The sequence below is a fragment of the Zalophus californianus genome, chromosome 9 (assembly GCF_009762305.2).
Source record: "Zalophus californianus isolate mZalCal1 chromosome 9, mZalCal1.pri.v2, whole genome shotgun sequence".
In the NCBI taxonomy this organism is placed as follows: domain Eukaryota; kingdom Metazoa; phylum Chordata; class Mammalia; order Carnivora; family Otariidae; genus Zalophus; species Zalophus californianus.
In genome coordinates this window covers 35046353-35069154 of record NC_045603.1, presented here as the reverse complement: position 1 = coordinate 35069154, position 22802 = coordinate 35046353, and positions in this window count along the sequence as shown.

Below are 22802 nucleotides of genomic sequence, written 5' to 3'. Positions count from 1 at the left end.
ATTTCACAAACTATAGGACAAAGTAGCCATAATAAATATGGACATAGTCAAACTGATTTTGGTTTAGTGACTTAATGGAAAATATTCCACTGAAGACAGAGCAAAATTTTGGACATTTATTCTTAGTGATATATTTAAAAAAGTAAGGGCTATAAAGAAAACACGTAGAATTGGGGCTCCTGGGTGACTCAGTCGGTTAAGCATCCAACTCTTGATTTCAGCTCAGGTCATGATCTCAGGGCTGTGAGATCAAGCTCATTGTTGGGCTCTGTCCTGGGTGTGGAGCTTGCTTGAGATTCTTTCTCTCCCTCTCCCTCTGCCCATCCCCCCCACCACTCTCATGATCTCTCCCTCTCTCAAAAACAAAACAAAACAAAACACACACACATGCAGAATGAAAGACAACTGTTCAAATGGAAAGAAAAAAGAGTGCAGATAGTCATACTTTCTCAAGCCAAACATTCTTAATAAAACATTGTGTAGAAATTAAGAGTTTTTTGTTTGTTTCAGTTTAAATGTATTCCTGGAGGATGAGACTTGATACCATAGGGATGTGAGATTAAGAGAAAATCAGTTATGCTTTTTACATTAAAAAATTACTTTAAGAAAGTCAATATAAACTTTTAGTACCTACAATTAGATCACTATATTCAGGCATTAGCAGATATATTATGACATATCATGGGTGAGGAGTATTTGGCAACTATATTGTAGATATCAATATAAGCTTAGAAATTTATTCAAAAATAGAGCTAATACTAACTGGGCATCCAACCTGCCCAGACACTGATATGGGTACTATAGATAAAACAGAGAAAAAACAAACTCTTTCATCTCATAGAGCTTTTATACTAAAATGATTGAACATAATGATCATTTTATATGCTTATAAATGCTGAAGGAAAAATTATACTCAGAAAATGGGCATAGAAAATCTTCAGGGATGTCAAAGGATTTTTTGTTTAAAATATATACATGTTTGATAAACAGACAAAAATCACTGGGTTTAGAAACCATACACACATACACACACACACTGAACAGGAATCAAAATCATTAATGAGATCAATAAAGGAAAAAAAAAGGTCCTATGTATATCATGTACACAAAGACAGCCATATGAGGCCAGGACATCAGCAATAGATAGAATTAAAAACAGAGTAAGATGAGATTTGACCTGAATGTTGTCTTTTTTTAAACTGAATTGGGCTTGCTAGGGCTGCCATAACAAATACCACAGACTGGTGGCTTAAATAGACTCCCCGCAGCTCTGGAGACTAGAAGTCCAAGATCTAGATGTTGGCAAGGTTGGTTTCTCCCGAGGCTTCTCTTCTTGGCTCACAGATGGCCCTCTTTCCCCTGTGTCTGCACCTGGCTTCCTTTTGTGTCTGTGTCCAAATGGCCCTCCTTTTACATGGACATTAGTCAGATTAGATTAGGCCATACCTTAATGACCTAATTTAAATGTAATTGCCTCTTTAAGGGCTGTATCTCCAGATAATAGTCACGTTCTGCAGCACTTGGAGGTTAGGAGTTCACCATATGAGTGGGGAGGGGTGCATAATTCAGCCCATAACAACTTTTATATTTTATTTTATTTTTTTTAAGATTTTATTTATTTGACAGAGAGAGAGAGAGCACACTCGGGAGGGTGGCAGAGGGAGAGGGAAAAACAGGTGGAGTTGGATCCCAGGATCCCAGGATCATGACCTGGGTCAAAGGCAGATGCTTAACCAAATGAGCCACCTAGTGCCCCACAACTTTTATATTTTAGGACAGTTTTAGAATTAAAGAAAAACTGGGATGGCAGCATTTAGCATTCCAGCATTAATTAATATGTTCTTATATTTTTTCTTTACCTTCTTGAAAATGGTGGATTACATTTATTTTTGAATGTTAAATCTGCCTTGCATAACTAGAATAAATTTGATTATAGTATAAAAGTCTTTTTATACATTTTTATATTCAGTTTGCAGAGGTTTTTTTACACCTATATTCATGAGATACCAGACTTGGTTTTTGTTTCTTGTTATTAATCATGTTTTGTTATTAGGGTAATGCTAACTTCATAAAATAGGTTAGAAACTATCTCCTTGTGATTTACACTCTCACCACTTTTATTTGACCTAGTAATGGAAGTCCTACCCACAGCAATCAGACAACAAAAAGAAATAAAAGGCATACAAATTGGTAAGGAAGAAGTAAAACTTTCACTATTTGCAAATGACATGATACTCTATTTAAAAAATGTGAAAGACTCCACCAAAAAATTGCTAAAACTGATACACAAATTAGTAATAAAGTCAGAGTATATAAAATCAATGTACAGAAATCTGTTGCATTTCTAGACACCAATAATGAAGCAGTAGAAAGGGAAATTAAGGAATCAATTCCATTTACAATTGCACCAAAACAATAAGGTGCCTAGGAATAAACTTAATCAAAAAGGTGAAAGACCTATACTCTGAAAACTATAAAACACAGATGAAAGAAATTGAAGAGGACACAAAGAAATGGCAAAACTTTCCATGCTCATGGATTAGAAGAACAAATATTGTTAAAATGTCTATATTACCCAAAGCATCTATACATTTAATGTAATCCCTATCAAAATACCAACAGCATTTTTCAGAGAGCTAGAACAAACAATCCTAAAATTTGTATGGAACCACAAGGGACACCAAATAGCCAAAGCAACATTGAAAAAGCAAAGCAAAGCTGGAAGCATCACAATTCCAGACTTCAAGTTGCATTACAAAGCTGTAGTGATCAAAAGAATATAGTACTGGCACAAAAATGGACGTGTAGATCAATAGAACAGAATGGAATACCCAGAAATGAACCCACAACTATGTGGTCAATTAATCTTCAACAAAGCAGGAAAGAATATCCAATGGGAAAAAGTCTCTTCTCAAATGGTGTGGGGAAAACTGGACAGCCACATGCTAAGTATGAAACTAGACCACTTTCTTAATACCATACATAAAAAGAAATTCAAAATGAATGAAAGATCTAAATGTGAGACCTGAAACCATAAAAATCCTAGAGGAGAACACCGACAGTAATCTCTTTGACATCAGCCATAGCAACTTATTTCTAGATATGTTTCCTGAGGCAAGGAAACAAAAGCAAAAATAAACTATTGGGAATACATCAAAATAAAAAGCTTCTGCACAGTGAAGGAAATAATCAACACTTCTAAAAGGCAATTTATGGAATGGGAGAGGATATTTGTGAATGACATATTTGATAAAGGGTTAGTATCTAAAAATATAAAGGACTTATAAAACTCAACATTCAAAAACAATCTAATTAAAAATGGGCAGAAGACATGAATAGACATTTTTCTGAAGAAGACATATAGATGGCCAGCAGACACAAGAAAATGTGCTGAACATCACTGACCATCAGGGAAATACAAATCAAAACCACAGTGAAATATCACTTCATACTTGTCAGAATGGCTAAAACCAACAACACAAAAAAGAACAGGTGTGGATGAGGGCATGGGGAAAGGGGAACCGTCGTCTTGCACTTTTCGTGGGGATGCAAACTTGTGCAGCCATGCTGGAAAACAATATGGAGCTTCCTCAAAAAATTACAAATATAACTACCCTACAGTCTAGCAATTGCACTACCCGATATTTACCCAAAGAATCCAAAAATACTAATTCAGAGGAATATATGCACCCCGATGTGTATATCAGCATTATCAGCAATAACCAAATTGTGGAAGCAGCCCAAGTATCCATTGACTGATGAATGGATAAAGAAGAGGTGGTATATATATATATATATATATATATATATACACACACACACACACACACACACACATAAAATGGAATATCACTCAACTGTCAAAAAGAATGAAATCTTGCCATTTGCAAAGACGTGGATATAGCTGGAGAGCACTATGGTAGTCGAAAGAAGTCAGTCATGGAAAGACAAATACCATATGATTTTACTCAGATGTGGAATTCAAGAAGCAAAAGAAAGGAGGAAAGGGAAAAAAAAGAGAGGCAAACCATAAAACAGAGTCTTAACTATAGAGAATAAACTGAGGGTTGTTGGAGGGGACGTGGGCAGGGGATGGGCTAAATGGGTATTAAGGAGGGCACTTGTTGCACGATGAGCACTGGGTAGTGTATGTTAAGTATCACAAAATTCTACTGAAACAATTTTACGCTATATGTTAGCTAACTGGAATTTAAATAAAAACTTGAAATAGGGGCGCCTGGGTGGCTCAGTCATTAAGCGTCTGCCTTCGGCTCAGGTCATGATCCCAGGGTCCTGGGATCGAGTCCCACATCGGGCTCCCTGCTCGGCAGGAAGCCTGCTTCTCCCTCTCCCACTCCCCCGGCTTGTGTTCCTGCTCTCGCTGTGTCTCTCTCTCTGTCAAATAAATAAATAAAATCTTAAAAAAAAAAATATTTAAAAACTTGAAATAAAAAAAAAGAGGGGTGCCTGGGTGGTTCATTTGGTTTGATGTCTGACTCTTGATTTCAGGGTCATGATCTCAGCGTTGTGGGATTGAGTCTAATGTGGGGCTCACGTGCTGGGCATGGAACCTGCTTCAATTTCTCTCCCTCTTCCTCTGCACCTCCCCCTTTAAAATAAATAAAATAAAAAAATAAATAAATAAAAGAAAGAAAGAAAGAAAAAAGGAAAGAAAAATGTAAAAGCAACTGTGAAAAAAAGAGAGAGAAAGGGTGAGAGAGAGACAAACTTAGAAACAGGCTCTTAACTATAGAGAACAAACTGATGGTTACGGGAGGGGAGGTGGGGGATGGGTGAAACAGGTGTCGGGGATTAAGGAGTGCACTTGCTGTGATGAGCACTGGGTGTTGTATGGAGATCTTGAATCACTATATTGTACACCTGAAACTAATATTACACTGTATATTAACTAACTAGAATTTAAATAAAAAACATTAAAAAAAAGTGCTCCCTGTTCTTCTCTTTGCTGGGGGAGATTGTAGAATACTGGTATAATTTCTTTCTTAAATGTTTAGTAAAATTGGTCAGTAACATCATCCGGTCTTTGTGCTTTCTTTTTGGAAGTTTATTAATTACTGATAAAATTTCCTAATTGTTAAAGGCTTATACAAATTACCTATTTCTCTTTCTGTGAGTTTCTATAGAGAATATACTGTCTTTCAAAGAATTTATACATTTCATCTAAGTTGTCAAATTTGTGGATAGTGATGGTTCATAGAATTCTATTATCTTTCTAATGTCCGTGGGATCAGTAGTTTCTCTTTCATTTCTGATATTTTTAATTGCTTCTTTTCTCCATTTTTCTTGGTAAGCTTAGCTAGAGATTTATCAATTCATTGTTCTTTTTATTGTTTTTATTGTTCTTTTATTGTTCTTTTTAAATAACTGGCTTTGATTCCATTGATTTTGTCTATTCTTTCCTGTTTTAATTTTATTGATTTTATTTTTATTAATTTTATTGATTTCTCCTTTATTTCTTTTTTCTGCTTGTTTTAGTCTAAAATTGCTCTTTTTTATTTCCTAAAATATCCTAGAATGGAGTCTTGGTTTTTGATTTTGGATCTTTCTTCTTTTCTAATATTTTTAATGCTTCAATTTTTATCCTAAGAATTCACTCACTGCTTTTACCACACTCCATAAATTTTGAAAAATTGTACAAATTGTTCTATCAAAAAGTTTACTATGAATTCAGAATATTTTAAAATTTCTATTGGTATTTTTTCTTTGGCTCATATTTTTTCAAGAAGTATGTTGTTTAATCCTCCTAATATTTTGGCATATTTCAGCTGTCTTTCTGTTATTAATTTCTAGTTTAGTTTTATGTGGTCTGAAAACATACTTTATATGGTTTCTATTATTTTGAATATGTTAGGGTGTGTTTTGTGGCCCAAAATGTGCCTATTTTCTGAATGCTGCATGAATTCTTGAGAACAGTGTATTCTACATTCTATTTAATGAAGTATTCTGTCAATGCCAGTTTAATCAATTTGATTGATAGCACTTTTCAGGTCAACTATATCCTTACTTATTTCCTGTCTGCTTGATCTATCAATTACTGAAAGAAGAACATTGAAGTACTCAAATATAATGGTGGATTTGCCTATTATTTTCTTGCAGTTTTATCAGTTTTGCCTCATGTAGTTTGACAGTCTATTGTTAGGTACACACAATAAGGATTACTTCTTGGAAAAATTTTCCCTTTATGTATAGCTACTACAGACTTCTTTTGACTATTATTGTCATGGTATATCTTTTTTGTCCCTTTAGTCTTTTTTTTGTTTTTTGTTTTTTAATTAACTAAAATGTTTTTATTGGGTCATTTCTCTACTTTTTTGTTGTATAATATATAACATTTGCTATCTTAACCTTTTTAAGTATACAGTTCAATGGTATCAAATACATTTACATTGTCCTTCAACTGTCACCACCTTCCATCTCCACAACACTTTCCATCTTATAAAACGGAAACTCTGTATTCCTTAAAGAATACATTCCTTAAAGAATACAGAGTCTCCATTTTCCCCTCCCCATGGCCTGTGGCAACCACCATTATATGTTCTGTCCTTATGATTTTGACTACTCTTAGCACCTCATGTTAAGTGGAATCATGAAGTATTTGTCTTTTTGTGATTGGCTGATTTCACTTAGCATAATGTCCTCAAGCTTCAACTATATTGTCATATATGTCAGAATTTCCTTCCTTTTCAAAACTGAATGAGATTCTACTGTATGCATGTACCATATTTTGTTTAGCCATTTAGTTGTGAACAGATACTTGCATTGCTTTCATGTATTAGCTATTGTGAATAATGCTCCTATAAACATGGATATACAAATACCTCTTTACTCCTCTGCTTTCAGTTTTTTTGAGTATATATATTCAGAAGTGGAATTGCTGAATCGTACAGTAAATCTATATTTATTTATTATTTCATTTTTTATTTAAATTCTAGTTAGTTAACATATAGTGTAATATTTCAGGAGTAGAATTTAATGATTCATCACTTACCTATAATAACACTCAGTGCCCATCACAAGTGTCCTCCGTAATACCCATCACCCATTTAGCCCATCCCCTCATCTGCCTCCCCTCCAGCAACCCTCAGTTTATTCTCTATAGTTAAGAGTCTGTTTTATGGTTTGCTTCTCTTTCTCTTTTATCTCCCCTATGTTCATCTGTTTTGTTTCTTCGGTTACACATTTGAGTGAAATCATATGGTATTTGTCTTTCTCTGGCTGACTTACTTAACATAATATTCTCTAGCTCCATCCATGTCTTTGCAAATGGCAATATTTCATTCTCTTTGATGGCTGAGTAATATTCCATCACATATATATATATATATATATATATATATATATATATATATACACACCACAACTTCTTTATCCATTCATCAGTTGATGGACATTTGGACTCTATCCATAATTTGGCTATTGTTTATAATGCTTCTATAAACATTGGGCTACATGTGTCCCTTTGAATTAGTGTTTTTGTATCCTTTGAGTAAATACCTAGTAGTGCAATGGCTGGATTGTAGGGTAGTTCTATTTTTAACTTTTTGAGGAACCATTATAATATTTCCACAGGCACTATACCATTTTACATTCACACTAACAATATACAAAGTTTCCAGTTTTTCCACATCCTCTCCAACACTTGTTGTTTTCTGTTTTAGGTGTTTGTTTGCTTTTTTTGATAGTAGCTATTTTAACGTATGTGAGGTGCTGTCTCATTGTACTTTTCATTTGCTTATTATGTTGAACATCTTTTCATGTGCCTATTGGCTATTCATGTATCTTTGAAGAAATGTTTATTCAAGTCCTTTGCCCTTTTTTGAATTGGGTCATTTTTGTTGTTGTTAAGTTTTAGAGTTCTCTATATATTCTGGATATTAATCCCTTATTAGATGTTTGATTTGCAAATAATTTCTCCCATTGTGCAGTTTTCTTTTTTACTCTGTGGATAATCTCATATGTATATGTATACATTCTTTTGTTACCTATACCTTTGGTTTCATGTCCCAGAAATTATTGCCAAATCTAATGTCATGCTTTTGTCCTATCTTTTCTTCTAAAGAAGAAAAAGGTCTTACATTTTAGGTCTTTTAGGTTTTTAGGATTAGGTCTTACATGCAGGTACTTAATCCATTTTGAGTTAATTTTGTGTATGGTTTTAGATAAAGGTCTGACTTCATTTTTTTTGCCTGTGGATATCCAGTATTCCCAGCACTATTTGTTGAAAACATTTCCCTTTCTCCATTGAATGGTCTTGGTATCCTTTTTAAACATCACTTGACCATATAGGTGAGGGTATATTTCTGGATTCTATACAGTTACACGTATTCCATATCTTTTGGAATCCAGGAATGTTTTGCATTTCTCATGTGTCTGATCTGTTTTATTTTTAATTCTTTTCTTTTTGCATTATTTTTGGGAAATTTCTAATTAACTATTTTCATTCTCACTCATTCTTTTTTCAGCCATATCGAATCCACTACTGAGCTCATCAAAAGCATTTCTAGTTTCCTTTTCAGTGTTTTCGATTTTTCTATTTCATTTTGAGTCTTAGCATTTCTATTCTGTGTATAGTTCCTATCTGTTCTTCATGTCATCTACTTTTTCCACTAGAGCACTTAAAATATCAATCATAATTATTTTAAATTCCCTATTTGATAATTCCAATATCTGTTTCATATCTAAGTCCAGTTCTGACACTTTGTTAGATTGATTTTGTTTCTTTCTTTTGTGTGTGTGTATATACTTTTATATTAATTTGGATACAGGTTAGGATCTGTTTAATGGTTTCTATAGTTTCAAATGCCAGAAGCTTCAAATTCCTCTCATGTCCTTGTTTTTATCTTTCCTGTTGCCTATGGTCATTCCTGTAAACTCTTCCTTAGAATCTGCATCTTTTGGTTCCTTTGTCTTATAATCCCTTATACCCTGATATCGGAGGGTGATATGGTGATAAGATGTGAGTGATAAGCTTTCTAAAATCCTGTGATTAGATTTTACCTTTTAGAGAACCAGTGCCCCTGGGCTAAAACTATCATAAGTGTTTCCCATGTGTTTTGAGTGTTTACGTGTATTCTCTCTACCATCCTGCCCCCCTACTTTAAGTGAAACAAGGTTAGAGGGAATTAGAGTCAAGAAATGCTCTATCTCAAAGTGGCTAAAGCTATAAAATCTTTTCTTCTTGAATGTAGGCCACTGTTACTGAGAAAGTTCTGAGTGTTTTTCACAACAGTTACTCTTTTCCCCACAAATGCAAAAGCCAACATGGGATCTCTCTTGGCTCTTCACCATTAGAATCTGCCATCGTTTGTTTGGGTAAAACCGATGGAAATGTGTGTACTCTCCCATGACTGCAGCATGCAATAGTAAGAGTTTCTCTCGTTTGTCCAAACTCAGCCTCCAGGGATCTCAAAATTACAATTTTAAGACCTCCTACAAGTTCACTGCTCTGCATACTCACCTGGCCTGATAGATTTTGGATGGTCGTTTGCCCTGTGACTTTAGTTCTCTGATGGGTCAGTGAAAAGTCATTGATTTCCTGTTTGTTTAGGTTTTTTGTTGTTGTTAAGTATGGGCGTGACAATTTCCAATCTCTCTACATGTTGGAGCTATAATCAGATGCCTACACCTTTTTTTTTTTTTTAATGAGGCAACACTGATTTCTTGCACCTTAACATTTTATGATAAAATTTCCCAAACACAAAAAAATAAAGCACTTAAGACATAGAGTCAATAATACACCACTTAAGTAATAGGTACATAATAAACATGTAGAAATATAGAGAACATTTATCCCCAACTTATGCTTTGTACCTAGTTATCAGCAACTATTAATGTTTCTCTATGTGTGCACCCACCTTTAATCCACCATATTATGGATATGTATTTCAAAGAAAATCCAGACATTGCACAATTTTAGCCACGAGTAATCAATATTAACCTAAAAACAACAACAACAACAAAAAACATTTTCTCCAAATCTGCAATATTATCATCATGCAATAGTAATTTTTCAAGATCCTCTTATACCTTTTTAAAACTTCCTAGGATGTCTAAAAATTGCCTTTTTATATTTGGTTAGTTTTATGATGTTAGTGTTAATGCAAGAAAGTAACCAGAACTTTACAAAATTTACCAAAGCTATTATTAGGATATAGAAAAAGGACATTCAGTAGAGTATGTTGAAGAATGTGTTTGGAGGAATAAATCATTTTATATTTATTCTTAGTGAGTTGAATCTTACCAGTAAATTGTTTGAATTCTTTTCTCTCAGAGTCAGAGCTAATTATAGTACCATCTATTAACCATATTCTCTTTTACACTTCAATTAAAATATTAAATTTACCATACATTAAATTTTTGTTAAAATTATCCACTTCTGAACTTTTTTTTTAAGTGCTCTTTGTTTCTTTTCCCATGGGAACTATATTTTGATTACCATTTAGTTTAACATAAAATCTTTCTTCTACTTTAATATAATGCTCTTGTTAATGTGATATTTTTTCTTTCTCATAGATTTTATAATTTTAAAAAATTCATGGACATTTTATTGAATTTACAAATTGATTTGTATATGATCAAAATTTGCTTTTGGCAATAGAGTGCTACCAGAATTGTTTTCTCATGAGAAACAAGTTTAAAAGTGGATAAGAGGGGCACCTGGGTGGCCCAGATGGTTAAGCGTCTGCCTTCATCTCAGGTCATGATCTCAGGGCCCTGGGATTGAGCACCGCATTGGGCTCCCTGCTCAGCAGGAAGCCTGGTTCTCCCTCTCCCTCTGCCTGGTGCTCCCCCTGCCTGTGCTCTGTCTCTGTCAAATAAAAAATTAAAAATCTTTAAAAAAATAATAAATAAAATAAAAGTGGATAAGATATATGAGGCAATTGTGGGGCGCCTGGATGACTCAGTTGGTTAAGCAACTGCCTTCAGCTCAGGTCATGATCCTGGAGTCCCTGGATCGAGTCCCACATTGGGCTCCCTGCTCAGCGGGGAGTCTGCTTCTCCCTCTGACTCTCCCCGCTCTCATGCTCTCTCTCTCTCTCTCTCAAATAAATGAATAAAATCTTAAAAAAAAAAAAAGGTATACGAGGCAATTGTTTTCAGGCATTGGACAGCCAGCAATGGTCTGTAAAAATTGAGAGAATAAAAACACATGAAGGTCCTGCGGTGACCCTACTTTTTAGGCTACAGGGACTTTATAGACCATAGCATAGAGAGGTTGACATCACTAGTGTCAACACTGACTGATGAGGAAAATAGAGTTCAGAGCTTCCTAAATGCTAATATTTGTTGGGCAATTCATCTACAAGGAGGCAGCTATCCAGATCGGGGGGGAAATCTTCTCCACAGTTCTCCATGGGGATTTCTCATGTGTCCCTCATGCTGGCTGTGATGAGTACGCTCAAAGCATGCCACTGTGTGGCTGAGAGCCGACCAGAAATACCAGCATTCATGCAGGGGCTAGGATATTTGCATTCTGTGTCAGTCTGCATGAAAAGACTTCTTGAGTACCTCCAGGAAGGCTACACTTAGGAGTAAAGACCATAACCTAGAGTAAGGGTGACAACATGAGTTTAAGACAAAAGAGAAGATAAAAGAGAAGCACACCAGCCCTAACAAACAGTAAAAGGAACTCTAACAAGATTAATCAAGGCTCCTCTGGTAACTTAACACCATTAAAGAAAACAGCTTAGTCTGGGCTCTATAATATACATGCATAATGTCCACCCTAAAATAAGCGAAGGACTAGCCATGCTCCCAGAGCATATATGCATGTGTGACTGTTATAAAAAAAAAAAAAAAGTGATCAGTAGAAACAGACTTGGAGATGACTCAGGTATTGAAGTTAACAGAGAAGGACTTTAAAATAGCTCCAGGAAGTGTGTTCTGTGTCTAAAGGAACAAGTATGCATAATGAGCAAAAAGGATACAAGTAAGGAAATGGATACTATTAAAAACAAAACAAACAAAAACTCAAAAAACTAAAGCACCCAAAGGGAAATTTTAGAATGGAAAATATATGAAGTAAAAAATTTCTTGGATTTTCTAAATAGCAGTTGGAGACATCAAAATAAAAGATCAGTAAAACTAAATAGAAACAAATGTAAAACATCCATTTTGTTGAAGAACAGAGTGGGAAAAATGACTGAAAAACAACAAAAAAGGCTGAAACTCAAAGACATGAGAGACAATATTTAGTGTTTTAGTGTATGTGTAATGTGAGTTCTAGAAGGAAGGAAAAGGAAGAATAGGACATAAAAATATGTTTGAAGAACTAATGTCCAAAAATTTCTCATGAGCCAAAAACATCCTCATTTACATATTGAAGATCAGCAAACCATATAGGAAAAATAAAGAAAAGCAAACTAGTAGTTTAAGTTGCTTCAACTTTAAGTTAACCAAAAATAAAAAAAGAGGAAATCACAAATGCTGCAAGACAAATAACACAAATGATAAACAAATAAAAAGAAAAGTAATACAGGTGTGATGAATAAATGGAGGCCAGAAGATTATGGTCTGACAGCTTTAAAATGCCAAAAAGAAAACAATTGTCAACTTAATATTCTATATCCCATGAAAATAGTCTTCAAGAATAAGAGTAAAAAACACACATTTCTTATGAATTAAATATGAGGAAAGTCATCAGTAGCAGATTGTACTAGATTTTAAAAATGCTACAGGGAATGACACTAGATGGAACCTCAAATCTACAGAAAAGAAAAAGAGTACCAAGTATCTTAATCTTGTGTGTAGATATAAAAGGCAGTCTTTCTTTTTCTCTTAATTTATTAACAAGACAATAGTTAAATGAGAAAATTAAAATATTGTATGGTGAGTTAAATTTTACGATGTAAAATATTTAACCACAATAGCATCAGCAATGAGTTTAAATTGTATTTTGTAGCTGAAAATGTCATGTTTTATGTGAGGTGGCAAAATATTATCTATAGACAGTGATCAGTTAAGTGTGCATGTTTTGTCTCAAAATTAACCACTGAAATAAAAAAAAGTAAAGAGAGCCAACCAACAAATAAAATTGATTATTAAAAATACTTGATTAATGAAAAAGAGGCAAGTACCAAGGAAGGAAAGAAAAATCAGATGTGACAAACAGAAAACAAAGAGCAAGATAGTAGATATAAACTAAAATTATTACTAATGAACTTGAGTCAGTTTCTACTATCTTCTTTTGGCTTTCTCTTTCATGCTCCCTCACATTTTGTTTTGTTTGTTTTGTTTTGTTTTGTTTTCACTTGGAGTAAAAAAGTGTTTATCACTATATTTTTTTTTAAAAATAAAATAATTAGGACTATATTTAACTATCACATAAAAGAGTTTTTGAATATTATGAGGTTTTTTTTGAAGGACATTTTAGAATTGTAAAGTGGTACGTTTCTAAGTGTCTTAACATTGTAAACATAGCAGTCATTCCATCATATATAACTTTATTTTTAACTGAATGTAGAGACATGCAGGACTTAGATGAATAAATAAACATGGAAACCGAAGAATCATTAAGACTAATTAAGTATGGGGGCGCCTGGGTGGCTCAGTTGGTTAAGCGTCTGCCTTCAGCTCAGGTCATGTTCCCAGGGTCCTGGGATCGAGTCCCGCATCGGGCTTCCAGCTCAGCGGGAAGCCTGCTTCTCCCTCTCCCACTCCCCCTGCTTGTGTTCCCTCTCTCGCTGTCTCTCTCTCTCTCTGTTGAAAAATAAATAAAATCTTAAAAAAAAAGATGAATACACTTTATTATAACCACACTATAGAGTACTATAGTTCCATTAAAATGATCTGTAGGTATTGTGGAAGAACACTCATGATGTACTTAATAGTATATTATTCTAGAAAATAAGATTTGAAAAATTCTACATATGCATGTAAGAATATTTTATGTGTATATATGTATATTTTAGAAAATGCCTCATTTTATTTTAAATAAAAATGTAGAGCATCAAATTTTGTCATACTTTGACAAATATATATTAAATAGGCAAATGAATAAGAACTAGAAGCTTAAATGGAAAAATAAATACACTGATTTTTATTGACGGAAGTATGAGTATTTTGCATTTTAGATTACTGTTATTACACTATTGGTTTTTCAGTAAAGGTTTTTTTGTTGTTGTTGTTTTGTTTTTTAACCCACCGAAGAAAGAAATAATGACTAGTTTCCATAATAAAGCTATGGGAATCATACAGTGGATAATAACATAGTATGCCTCATCTAGACGTGAAAAGTTAACTATTTAACTATTTAATAGTTTAGTGAACTATTTAACTATCTTTAACTATTTTTAATTGATAATCATTGACCATGTGACTCATATAAATAAATATAAACAAGCAATAAATGCATACATCCTTGTTGTAAATATTGAAAAGGATGCAAAATTAATGAGAGTGCACTTTATTCCTCAAAATGGCTTCATCTGCAGTATACTGTGTGCACTTCTGGGGGATCATATGTGTATTTATGTGTATGAAAAAAGGAATTAGGAGATAGAAAAAGTGTCATTTTATACTCATTATTTTACTATATAGTTCTAACAAAAATTTGCTGCACAAAAAGTCAAAGGCTTATTAAACTAATTTCCACATATATAAACATAATATCACTGTGTAAAACCTTAATTTATAGGGAGAATTATTTTAAAAATCTCTTTATGTGGAAATATATACATCATAAAAATGCTTTTAAGGAAGCATATTTTTTTATGCTAGTATATAAAATTGTGGTCTAAATATACACATAGAGTTAAGGACAAGTACTATGGAAAAAATTAGCAGATAAGTTATTTCCTTGAAAGATATTACTCTAGGATATATATTTTTATTTATCTTCTTTAATTATTTATCTATATTAATTTGTTTGGGTCAGTATATAAGGATTAGGATAAGAAGTTTGACTGCTATATGATACAAAAACCACTTAGTCGCTTACAAAATGTAAAGGATCTCTTCTTTCTTGGTTCTTGGATCCCTTGATTTTGATACATGCTTCTGTGTTGTGTAAAATAACTTGCAATTGTTTCTTAATTTTTTCTTAGACTCTAAATGAATTTTATGATGTGCCTAAAATAAGACACATGGTAAATATTTTTAAAATTTCATTTTATGGGAAAAACTGGAGAGTAAATGTACTTTTCCCTGATTTAAAATACTGTTTTAAATGGTGGTTAGTATACATTCATATTTAGGCTGAATTTTTTTCTTTAACACACAAACAAGTTAGCTTCATTTACAGGAGGATGATGTGATTTATAAATGATGATTTTAGAAGGCTCTTGAGTCTCCTTGGTGTCAAAAAGGCTTTATGAAGCAACTTTTTAATTAGACAATTATAAATGAATCTGAAATGTAGATAGATTTAAATTTCTAACAAAATACACATGAGCCTAAAAATTAATAGAAATTGTATTTGGCATCACACATTTTTTAGTTTAAATGAGCCTAAAGCCTCAGGAATATAAATGAAAAAACACTGTATGATTTCAATTTTGTAGTTATTGAAAAAACTCTACAGTAATTTGCATTTTGTGTTGAAAGATTTTAAAAGTTGTTAGCATTTGTTACAGCTTATTTATAAGCATAAAAGTCTATTTTCTTCTACAGAATTTGAGTCAAACTGTAGCAAGCAATTCATTAGTTAACTCTCCTTTAGTTTCATTTGATTATATAATCTGCTATTGAAAAATAATGTTTTCCATTAAAGCTATGTTCTAATTCTATATAAATCAATGTGAAGGTCTGTATTGAACCAGTTTGAGCATATATTGAGTGCATTACAAACCCAGAGGTAGAATGGTTCTTTTTTCAAAAGACTTTTTTCATGGTTCATAGACTGCCCAACTCTATTAAAATTCTTTGATCAACTACCTCCTGGAAATACTTCTTTTTTTTTTTTTTTTTTTCAGAGATAGAGAGAGTGCGAGTGGTGAGGGAGGGGAAGGGCAAAGGGAGAGAGAGAATCATAAATAGGCTCCATGCCTAGCAGAGAGCCTGATACTGGGCTCAGTCTTGTGACCTGAGCTGAAATCAAGAGTCTTACACTGACTGAGCCACCCAGGCGCCCCTTAAAGTTATACCATTAGCTGGGTTGTTTTCACTACAGAAGATTATAAAAATGTATCGATAAGGTAAGAAAACTACAACTCTTTCTTAAATAAATGCATTGAGATTGCTTTTATTATATACTTGTGCTTCTACTTATTTAAACTCCAAGCAGAAGTACAATTCAGTTCATTTTAAGAACGTTCTTTGTCTCATCACTATTAATCAGTTTTGAAACATTAATTGTGTGACCGCATTGAACATGATCAGTCTCTTGATATCTATCATATTTTACAGATAAAAAATATCCAAAGTAATTAGGAATATATAAACCACATAACATATATTTTTACCATCTAAACCATACCAGCCATCACAAAGTATAGAAGGACAAAGGAAAGATGCACCTTATTCTTTTTTTATCTTAAAATTGTATCTTTAAAATACAAGAGGGAATAATTCTAACAGGAAGGTCACTATTCAATTATCTAGACATTTACCACTTTTGCATTGAGCAGATGATGTGATATACTTAACAGAGAGTGCAAGAAAGTAAATAGCCCTAAGCAATAAGCCTTCTAAGGTTTAGAATTCTAAGCCTTCTTTGGTTTAGAATTTCAAGTTGCATTGTTTTTTTTTCTTCAAAGGAATAAGCCAAAAATTATTTTAATAAATAAATAGGAATGTAGGATTATATAACGATGCTAGTTACCTGGTAGAAATGAATAAAACTATTCATAAGCATAAAACATCTTTAAACAGTGACTCCCCAAATATCCACAAATAAAGTACCAACCATCAAACATAAGATCAGAATTTTAAAACTAAGACACACAAGAAAGAAAAACAATAACAATTATAAAATAAATAAAACAATGGAAAACACAACAGAGGTTAATTTGCCAAGTTAGACTTACAAGATCACTAAAAAATGACTGGTACAAGGCTGAGTCCTTTTTTTCCCCTACATAAAACAAATGCTTTCCTTCATTGTTAACAGATTATAAAATACTGTGTTTTGCAGAAGTTATTACTTCACTATTTAAAATGGCATCTTCCTATTCCCTGTTTTCCACTTCTTTGGCTTAGAATTTCAAGTTGCATTATTTTTTTTTCTTAGAATGTTGTGTAGTACAGTCTTGCCATATTATGTTTTAGAAAATAATGATTTTGTTAGCTATGCATAAAGAATATGTGCATTCTGTTATAAGAAAAAAATGGTCAATTATTTAAAGATAAATTCCTGTTGCCTGCTTCTCTTTTTATAAAACTACAGAATACTTCTGTGAATGCCTTGAGTATATAATGCGATGTCTACTATTTCCTATACATATCAATAATATATACTATGTGCAGTTTTTCTGAGGTTTATCATATTGACATGAAACTATGTGAAAATAGCATGTATGATTAGGAAATGTTTCATAAATATTCATGTTTTTATTTTTTTTTGTTTACTTCCAAATTTATGCAGAAAGAAATTTGAGAGTTATAACAGCAAATAAGAATGGCAAAATTTGGGTGAGAAAATAAAAAAGAGAAGTGTAGAAAATTGTGAAGTAATAGGGCCATTTATAATGGCCATTAGATATCTCTGTATCATCTATCCGTCTATCATCTATCATCTGTCTATCAACTATATCATCTATTATCTATCATCTGTCAACTGTCTATCTCTTATCTATAATCTATCAACTATATCGATCTATCATCTATCAACTATCATTTTCTATATCTATCATCTCTATCTATCTAAAACAAATGAGCCACAAATTTGATCATAAGCTATTTCATGACCAACATCGAAAGGGGCTATTTATCTATTATAAATGCACAGCATTAATGGGATGAAATGATATTGATTCACAGAGGATTTTCAACAAATTTTTGTATTAATAGAAACTTCTCCAAGTAGTCTTCACAGAATAATTTTTATGTAGTTATTATCACTTATTTTATTTTTATACTATATTTTTATAACAATATCTTATCTGATTTTCATTAAATGCCGAACACCTCCAATTTTGCTAATATATGTGGAGGGTGTAAAGTAAGACAATAATTTAAACCCCATTGTAGCAGTTATTCAACTTGAGAGTGCACATAACTCTCATACAAATACATACCCTTTGCCAGAGGTTACCGTCTTCCTGAATTTGATATCTTCTGGTTAAAAGCTAATTTTACCATGTGAATTTTTTTACACCAGATTATAGATTATATTAATTTCTGTAGTTTATTTGAAAATTTATACAAATTGGATAATTATAATATTATGTTTTCTTCTCTGATTTCCCCCTTAATAGTATGATGAGATTCATGTTGGTGAATTAGCTAAAGTAAATTTATTCTACTCCATTCTACCTCTTGAATAAACCATAGTGTGTGCATGTGTGTGTGCTTTTTCCTTTTGATAATTCCTCTTATTCTTTGCTGCTACAGTGTTAACCATAAAAATTCTCATATATGCTCCTGGTATACAAATTAAGACCCTTCTTCTCCAGGTTATATGTCTGAAAAAAAAAGTGCTTACAATAAGATATTGTCAAATTATTTTTCAACTGCACTTCTCTCTTCCGCATGCTTACCAACTATTTATATATTTAGGCTTTTTTTCTTTTTTAACTTTCACTGATCTATTAGGTTTAAATGGAAATGTATTTTTTTCCTACTTCTGATTATAAATTAAACAATTTTCACATAATTTTTGGCATTTATAGTTCTCAAGTACCACTGGGAGAGCTTATACATTTCCCTTTGGGTTGTTTGTCTTTGTTCTAAAAATGTGTGGAATATATATATATATATATACATATATATATATTCTTATGCATGTACAAGATATAGTACATATATGTCATATTCATGTGTATGTATTCAGATATATATACATGTCCATATATATATATATAAATCATATTCTTTTTACATATCTTTGTTAGATATTTGCGGCAACGATCTTTTCCCCAGTCTGTGGCTTATCTTTTCACTCTCTTTATGATATCCTTAATGAATAGATGTTCTTAATATTAGAAGTGTAGAACTTATTAGTATAATTTCTATTGGTTTGTGTCCTCTAATTTAAAATCATGAATGTGTGTATGGGTATATATATTTTTATATGACTTTTATATGATCTTTTCCATAACTGCTTGAATATGTTCATAGTTACCTATCCTTGCTTTTTTCTAAAGCCACTCTTGTTTTTAAAAAGAGCAAATATGTTTATTTAGTAATCTGTATTTGATAATTCTAATGTACCTACAAGTCTATTTTGCTGTCTGGTATCTCTTGGTTATAGTAGCATGGTTCTGTTTATACGTTGTGATTTGCTTTATTTCCATTGTGTTTTAACTGTGAGAATCTTTGATAACTTCAGAGAAGATTTTCTTTTACCTTTGACAGGCATATGGGTTACTACAGTCTTTTTTTAATTATTATCATGTTATCTTAATCACCATACATTACATCATTAGTTTTTGATGTAGTGTTCCATGATTCATTGTTTGCGTATAACACCCAGTGCTCCATGCAGAACGTGCCCTCTTTAATACCCATCACCAGGCTAACCCATCCCCCCACCCCCCTACCCTCTAGAACTCTCTGTTTTTCAGAGTCCATCATCTCTCATGGTTCATCTCCCCCTCCAATCTTAAGAACAATTTAAAGTGAAATACTTGCTAGAGATTTAGTGGTACAACCAGATTTGGTGTAGTTGGTTTTTATGGCTAAATGAGATCTGTACAGTGATTACAATTCTTTTCAGATAGATTTATATTCCCTTTCAGAAAGCCAAGATTCATTTGAGACTGTCAGACCTCATTGTTTTCTTTACCTATTAATAGAACTATTTCTTGGCCTTTGTGATCCAGTTGTTATATTAGGGTCTTCTATTAGTCATTTAACCCTAGGGAAGCCTTAGCTCTCTTGTTGTTTACCTTAGCTCCTTCTAGCCCCTGTGCCCCCCACATATTTTTCAAATCCAAATTTAAAATGATCAAGGTTTAGCAGAAACCCTCTAAATGGAAAGCCAACTTCTGAATTCTGAATTTGCTTATTTCAAAGATCCCCTTTTTCACTTTAAGTTTGGCTTCACTGTCCTCCTGTATTCTTGATAGCATGGCACTGCATTTAAAATGAAATTTCCACATCTTATGTGGAATTTTTAGCTGCTTAATGTGAATGTCACCTATGGTATTTAATCTGCCATATTTTACAAAATAGAAATTTATATTCACTTTTATATCCATGTTTCTGTCAAATATGATTAGAGTAAGCTTATTAAGGAGCATACATTAGAACAAATGTAAAACATGCATAAATATAACAAAAATCAGAGAAAAATATATAAAATATTAGTTATCCTTACTAGCTACTAAAAATTGTGGGGAAAAAAAAGACTGACATAAAATGATTCTCAACAGAACAAGCTAAAAATAAGTTCCATAGAAAATAATTAATTTTTCAAAGTTCTGGAGGAGAAATACTTGAATCAATCTTCATCCTTGTAACTGCTGACCTTTTCCCCTCCACATTGTATGTCTATGGATTATTTTTTCAACATCAGTGCAATTGACAAGACAGTACCTTCAAGGTCTTCTTGTGCTGGCCTTTCTTATCTGCTTGACACATCATAGTGTCTCATGAATAATTAAATATAAGGGAATTGGGCTTATTTACTTTGCTTTTAAGATCTTCTTTTCTTCTTTCCTTCCTCCCTCCCTCCTTCCCTTCCTTCTCTCTTTGTCTTCTTTTTTCTTTTTTAATCTTTGAATTTACACAAATAAATTCCTTTGGAGATTCCACCACAATATACACAAGAATTGAAACAACAAAAAAATACCCCAAGTTATAAAAAATAGATAATTTTATTACAAATGACTCCAAAGATACATATAAAATTTTAGCAATTAATATTCAGACAGGATATGTCCTATAAGCTAAAAAGGACACTGTCTATTCCAGTAAAAGAATACTCATATTATACCAAAGCACATCTGCTATTATTGTGTTGTTTTTGGCAACAATGCATGTTGACAAAGAAGATAGTTCTGCAGTTCTTTCGTAAGTAACCTAAACACATGGGAAAATTATTTATCTTTCCTCTGAGACCATGGCTACCATGATATGATGAATATTTTGTAATAGTACTGTGTGCTGATTGAGGTTCAGACTGAGGTTTTCCTTAAGTTTTTGATTTGAAATATAAATTGATTTGACAGAATCTGTTACTTTGTATATTTCTTTCCAAGCAATATGCACATGTTGTTATATCTTTTTCCTTTTCTCCTAAGCTTTCCTTTGACCACCACTGAAATGTTATTTATAGAGAGAAAATCCTCCATTGGTGAATACATTTTCCCCTGTGGTTTTCCAGTGTCTTCAGTTTTCATATGCTGAGGAGAGAGAGGGAGAATATGTGAGAATGAATGATATAGAAGAAGTTTTGTTCTTCCTGTTTTCCTTCGAATATATCGAGCCAGCGCTTAAATAGACACAATTGCACCACAGAAAATTTTACTGGCTATCATTTTATGGTAGACCGACAGTCTTTTAATCAATAAAAAGTAGTAATTGTGTCCCCATGGTAATTTAAACTTAAAAAAATAATTGCAATAGTGAGGCCAAGACCTGAAATAATTCTATAGTAACATGAAGATGTAGAATATCTCCCTTTAACTATTCAAATTCCTAGTATCTAGTTTCTTAATTTATAATTTTTATTCTATTTACTCAAAGTAGGTACATTTTACAGAGAAAAATACATGATATTTTACAATAATGTAAATTTGTCAAAATATACCTATAGCTATCTAAATGAAGGATTAACGTGACATAACAAGAAATTTTACTGTGGACTAATGATGCCATTATAAGGCAGACAAGGAATTCTTTACTTCATACAATAGACATGTTTTTGAAAACAGCTGCTAAAAATGAACATTTTGAAAACTGAATCATTCAGTGCCCTAAAGAATTGCCTTTTTAAAACAATTTGATATAAGTCTCTTTTAGAGAAGACATAGTATAAGTCTCATTTAAAAGAAATTGCTAACTTTGTATATAACATTTTTTAAACATAAATCTCTTTTTACAGAGAAGTTTTAGGATCATAAGCAATCAATGTAGTACTTTAACAATTTCTACCATATCTAGGTCTGTCATTTTATAGTACAAGATTTGTATTGTAAAATAAACTGAATTACTGTATTATAATTAGGAATTTGGTTCTTTTTTATGCTTGCTGGTGAGCAACTTGATCAGTTGTTGATGATGATCAGTTTCCCCACCCCATACCCCTAAGGCACAAAGGATAGGAATAGTACCCATCTTTGCCTAAATTTCCCTCAAAGAAAATCTTCAGAAAATAAGATCTCCAAACAAAAGTGCTGGACGTGGTCAGTGAAATGAGAAAGGTTGAAAAGCCAACACAAGGATCTTATATGGATTTGACCAATACTATAAACAGCTGGTGTTTTATCTCCTGAGGATCTTGTAGGAGGCTTTATGGAATTCATCTCAGAGATGTCCATCTGAGAGACCAAAACAAGGATATATTCATCAATCTGTTCTCATTCCTCATTGGCCAAAGGTGGCTCCATGGGTTTTGATTACTGCCTATTTCTGATTTGAACATAAGTGAATATTGGGCAAATTCTCATGTATGTCCCCGTTACAGTTTCAGGGAAACTCCAGAGCAGGAAGCAGGGGTATATAGCTTGCTTAGGGTGAGG